Below are 6,638 nucleotides of genomic sequence, written 5' to 3' on the forward strand. Positions count from 1 at the left end.
CTGCGGTTTCCTTAGATCACTTTTTTAATAATTCTATGTTGGTAACTTTTAATTGTGAATGTTAATCAAAACATTAAAAGAATCAGACAATTCCAGTGAAAGGGCAAAAATTTTGAATTCTTTAGAATTTGATATTGAAATTCAGGCCATATTCAGAACCAGAATTGCAAACCTACGTTGGAAACGATATGTCAATTATATTATTATTATGTTAACTATCATTTAGCATACTTTTGAAAACAGCCATGACAAGGGGTCAGTCTTTTACCAAGTTGTTTATAATAATACTGGTCCTCACACAATTAAAATTTTTAGCTAAGTACCTAAAACACACCCCTAATTATCTCGCGTTGTTAATGCTCACGTATGAAATGGGCGAAACACGTGTCCGCTCAAATAAAATTATTTGTGGTAATTAGGGGTGAGTATCTATTCCTTTTAATTTTTAATTAATATTTACCACAGTCTCCTCTTTCTAATTTACCTAAAACAGTTTTACCAGCAATAGGCAAGTTTTATAGAAATAAAATCAAAACCACAATATCGTTTTTCGGTTCATTTTGAATTTCATTATTAGGAAAGCATGTAGAAAATTTTTGTAATTGCCATTGAACACAGTATTTTAGAATGGTTACAAAATAGGTGTCTTGTGTTCTTAAAAATACCCGACTTGCATAAACAATGTATGTAGGATATGCTGCACTTTCATTGCATTTCATGTTTATTGAGATACCGAAGTTGTGGGTGTCGAAAGTGTTCGCTTATTTGAATGAGTCACGTAATCAGTTTCAGTTCGATATTGTTCAAACAGAATAAAACAGGAATAATAACTAGAGTGCCTGTTATCCCAGCTTGTAAACTTTTCATTGCATACATAATGTAATAACCTCAGGTCTAGCTGCTAAACGATTTCTGCGCCCATTATGAAACTTACCACTATACACTATTAGCTATTTTTAGAACTCAAAATAAAAAAAAAATTAAATTAAAACTTTTTGAAATTCAAGTTTAAAAAAAATTTTTCTTTAATATCAAAAAATGATTATAAGAAACTCATTAAATGATGTATAATTTCGGCTGCTTTATTTATATTATTGTAACTTTCTAAAACTAGGTAATGGGATTCGAAGTAGCGCATTCCTGCCGGATAGTCAAATCTTTATAGCCGTCTAGCTCGTCAATCAGACTTTATACCGTAAAAATACTTTGTATTTGGATCAAGAACATACCTATATAGGTATAACATAACCAAATATTGCTAAAATCGGGAACATTAACATTTTTTACCTGTCCGCCTCACGTGGAATACCCCTCATATATTGTGAGATAAACGACTTCAAAAACCCTAAATAATTTTCACTTTATTACTTTTATTACGGTGGAGGGTTTTCACAACTTCTTTTACCATTCATGGGCCTAATGTTAAGGCAAAAAACAATGCACTTATAAGTAATACTGACAAGGTTATTTAGGTACCTAGAGGGCGTCCCCACTTTTTTTTATAATTAATATTGAACAAAATATAAACAATAAAAATGAAATTAACAATTGTTTTACCAGATCTCTTTTCAATTGGTATTTGTGTTTTGTTCTTTAATAAATCATGTGAATCCACGTGATGCATGATCTCTGGACCCACATTACACCAACCACAGAAAGGGCATTTACATTTAATGCAACTTCGCAATTCACTTTTTTGTTTGTTTTACTTACTTGCGGTGCATTGGGAACTTTTACTTGTTTAGTTTAGCTGTGGGTTTATGAAGTTTATCCAGGACTTCATATTTTCCACTCCTGCTACTCCATAATATGGAACTCGTTATCTCGTCATACCTGGAATGTCTTGGATTTCGTATCGGTCGTTTCCCAATAGGTATATTGATTACTTTAAAGCGACCACGCCATTTCGATAACAATTTTTGGTTTTTTCCAGTGTTTGGCGAAGAGGAGATTCTTAGAAGTACGAGATCATCAGCGCTTGTTCAGTTATGGTGGTGACTGCTGCGTTTAATACAGAAGTGTCGAAAGGATTTGGATGTCAAGGCCAATTATTTTTGTGAATTTAGTGTCTTTAGTACAATTATTAATAAAAATAATTAAAAAACACTGTTTAAACAATTAACGAAATTTATGTACCAACAACAAATTAAACAACAATACACAAAGAAATAACAACAACAATAATAATAACAATAACAAAGACAACAACAATAGCAATGATAATAATAACAACAAGAAAAGAGACTTACTAACGAGACGGTTGAACGTAGAGACACAGATGAATTCAATTCTGATAGGGATGTTAGGAGTATTTATAGTAGGAAAATGTTAGTAAAAAGAGATAGAATACTCAAGATAGACAAAGACTGGCAATAAGGGTTGAAGACACGAACTTACAGAAATACGAAGAATTGAAGAGGTTGAACAGTATAGAATTTTAGGTAAGGTAATTAAGGGAAAAGCCAGGCTATTAGTACAAGGTGTATGCAGAAACGGTTGCGGTTAGATTTCTAGGTAAAGGTGATTAGGGACAATAGAATAGAAATAGAATGGAAACAAAGGCATGCAAAAGATAAGAAGTCGTACTCTACATTGAAGAAATATTATGCATTATGACAGAAATAAAATTAGGAGAAATATATGTACAAAATATTTACACAAAAAAAACAATAAAAGTTCTTTCGCCACATGAATAGACGTATTTTCGTTCTTGTTTTTCATTTGGGCCTAGAGTTTTAAATCATTGCTTAGCATTTGAGAGGACGCCGGTTCGTTTCCGGGTCCGTCTGCCTTGACCCAAGTTTTTCTGCGGTTTCCTTAGATCACTTAGGCAAATGCAGGGACGGGTCATCTTTCTCACCCAAACCACCAACCACCTATTCGCATAATTCCTGAAAGGAGACTGAAGTGGGTCTTCCGCTCTACCTTCCAGTGTAGTCCGGAGGGACTGCCCGTCCACCACCATTAGTGGCTTGTGGGAATGAAACATGTTTTTTTTTTGGGTCTTTAGCAATTTGCTGCATTTTGAAAACGCCCTTGTTAAGTTAAGAAATGCTTCAAGAATAGTACAAACAAAGTGAAAAGGGATAACTGAATAACAGTAAGCGGTGCAGCGGTTAGACGTTGCTTAGGTACCCTAAAGATCAGGTTCGGCTTTATAACTGCCTGTTTGGAATTATATCTTCAAACAAGCGTCTTTGCTTTCCTAAATACCTGAGAATGTTGAACTTTATTTAATGTCGGATGGTGGCAATATGCTCAAATCTACATCTATATCTACATCTCTTTCTGTTACACATTAATTGGTGTAAAGTTATTCCTTTTTCTTTATTAGTGTCCGAAGCAATTCCTACCTGTATGTTTGCAATATTCCCTACGTCTGTCGTGAATATAAGTAGGCATTCTATCAGCAACCGTCTAGTTAGCAAGTTGAACGAAGAAATGCTACAGTTTGATTGTGGGCTATGCCAATTTTGAACGTTCCAACTGTATAACCCTTTCGAAGTCGAGCACTAGGGTCTGATTCAGTCGGCTTGCAATGGATTTCTCGGTTTCGTGGGCGGTTATGTTTCTGTGTTGATAGATCTCTATCTCCACGGTAAGATGATTTTGTGCGGTTTGGAGATCTCACCCTCGTCGGGGTCAGTAAAAAAATGAAAACTCATGCACAACAATAAAAATGCCGAGGTTCCCCTTGCTCCCAGGTAGAAAGTGATCAATGAAATTAGCTTGCATTAAGGTAATTTTGTAAGCTTTAGCTTTAAACTAGCTAACTAAGTAAGGATGTTACAAGGTTAGTTGGTAACGCTTTAGAACGCTAACAGTAAGCTTACGATTTTAGCTTGCATAAACAATGACAATTTAGCTAACTGCAAGATAAAAAATAAATCTTATTTTAAGAATGTATAGGTTAGGTATGTTGAGTAAAAAAAAGCGTTCATAACCTAAATGTTGATCTCTTGTCGGTCGTTTTTACAACGATTTTAATGTACAATATCTTAACCGATGTAAATAATCGATGTTATATAGAAGATACACTCAATATTTCATATACTTTTTCAATGACAATTTAGCTAACTACAAGATAAAAAATAAATCTTATTTTAAGAATGTACAGGTTAGGTATGTTCAGTAAAAAAAAGGCTAAATGTTGATGTCTTGTCGGTGGTTTTTACAACAATTTTAATGTACAATATCTTAACCGATGTAAACAATCGATGTTATATAGAAAATGCACTCAATATTTTATATATTTTTTCAATGTTATTTTAACTGCTACATTTAAAGCCTCAAATGTTAAATATTTAACCACAATGTCGAAGAAAGTAATAAAGGTATAACACCCAGTTGAATGACCGCTGGGTTGTGCTGAGCAAGCAGATGGCGCTGTTATTAAAATTAAGTGGTAGTATATAAAATAGGTAGTAGAATAAAATTAATATACTTTTATTACCATTATAATTATTTAATAACATTAAATAGTATAATTTATAATGTAGGTACATTAAATTCACAGATATATTCAATTTTAACTGTTAATTTTAATTAAATTATGTTAATGTAATAGAGGCAACGCATAACGTTGTACTGAACTATTTTCTGAAAAATTTAAATCTATTTTCATTACTTTCGATTTCACTCTTAAATTATCACTCCCAACTACATTTACATTTGATGATCTTGAATAAGAATAATTCTCATATTCTACTGGGTGAACTGAATTTTTAATTTTTTCATTACCCGACATTTTTGTAATCTCAGACGTGTTAAAGCTAATTTCCTTTTATGATTACTATCCAATATTGTTTTCGCCAGATTATGATTTCATATTAAAAACAAGTCTCAAAATTCGCGTGGAAAACAAGCTAACAGGGAGATATATTTTAAGGTTACCTACACTTCAAAGTCTTGTAATGCTTTTCATTCTAACAACAACTTAGCTTGCGAAACGAATCTTGGATGCTAGGCTAAAATAAAGCTAGTTTGAAGTTTCAAACTTGTCTAACTAAGACAATTTTCTTCCTGGGCTGTTCTAAATTATGTATGTAAACTTCTTTCTGACAGTTATCCACATTGTCTAGATAAGGAACGAAAAGATCGATTTTGGAAATTTTTTATCACAACTTCTTTGTTGTAAAGTCACGATCTCTTCGTTTCACATTTGATTTAATGGTCTGAGGTTGGAGCACATGAGTGGTGTGAGGTGACAATTTTAATATTATATTATAACATTTTTTTTCCGGCTTTCTTAACAAAGGAAACACTTAATGTGAGAACAATGACTGTTGTATATTAATATTAAAGATCTTTTTTACGGTATATTTCTCAAAAAAAATATTAACAAAGTAATTCTCAAAAATTATAACTTATATTCAACCGTTTTTCGAGATGACATGCGCCATACTAAGAAATTCTTCGTTATAGGTAAGTTACAAATCTTATCCTTTTTTCCTATAAACTCAACCGAGGCAGTAATTATTCACCTACAGGATATCCTTCCATCGGAACCGTTATGTTTTCTCAATCGGATCCCTTTTTATCGACAATATTGACATTTTATGGGTCGACAATTGTTCCGTCAATATTTTATATTTGTGCAGGGGCACTGCACTACCATAGCAGTGAATTCTCTTAATAATTCAAAACAAGCTGAACAGCTTCTATTTTTATATTACTATATTATATTTAAACTTAGTTTGAATATTTGTTTAAATAAAGAAAAATAGTATAATCGCCGGGTATACCGTTCGCAAAAGATTTTATTGGCATTTTTCGGTTGTTTCTAGAACTCCTTTTTTTTCCTTTCTCATATACCTTGTGTACATCAAAGAATGTAGATTTTAGCATAGATTTCAAAAATGTCGAAAAGGGTTGTCCCCAGAAATTTGATAGCTATTTCCGTTATAACTGGAAGTTATAGAAAAGCGGGGTAATATTTCAGTTGAATAAAGATTTATCGAAAACCCTTGATTCAGATGTTTCAAGAAAATATTTTAAGGCGAAGCTCAAAACCTTTAAAAAACATATAATAAAAAGTTCTTTAAGTGAGATCAAATAGTTTACAAAATAAAAAAAAAAATATTTTTTTTGACGACCGAGTTTTTGATTTTGTGCGGTCCGGACTTAGACCTAGGTCAGCGGGAAGTATCCTATATCATATCTTTATTCCCTTGCAAGTGTCAAAGTATGAAGCATTAATACCGGTAAGTTTTTATTGTGCTGCCTTAGAAGTTTGAGTTTTTCGCAGCTACAAAGGATTACAGACCTGAGTATTTGATATCAATTTTAACTTGCGCGTTACTGTGAGAAAGGGTCTTGACAGATAGTCAGACAGAGGTACGGAACCCTCAACAACGTTAATCGGGATCTGAACGAATTTAGAGTAGTTTGCTTTCAATAATTAGTTCAGGGAAAATTAGTTGTATTGTTATACTAACAATATGTATAATATAGGGTTGTTCGGAAAGTCATTTCGTCTTTTCCCGACAGAGGATTTAATTGTATTCTTTTGCACCCAACTTCACATTTAAGCCGTATAATTTTTATATGCTTTGAGAGCTCATATAGCAAGGCTTGTGTGTGAAAAATTCCAATTAATTCTACGCAGTAGTTTTTGGTTCGTGCCCTTTTAAATATGG

This window comes from Agrilus planipennis, unplaced genomic scaffold (genome assembly GCF_000699045.2).
Source record: "Agrilus planipennis isolate EAB-ADULT unplaced genomic scaffold, Apla_2.0 scaffold27, whole genome shotgun sequence".
NCBI lineage: Eukaryota > Metazoa > Arthropoda > Insecta > Coleoptera > Buprestidae > Agrilus > Agrilus planipennis.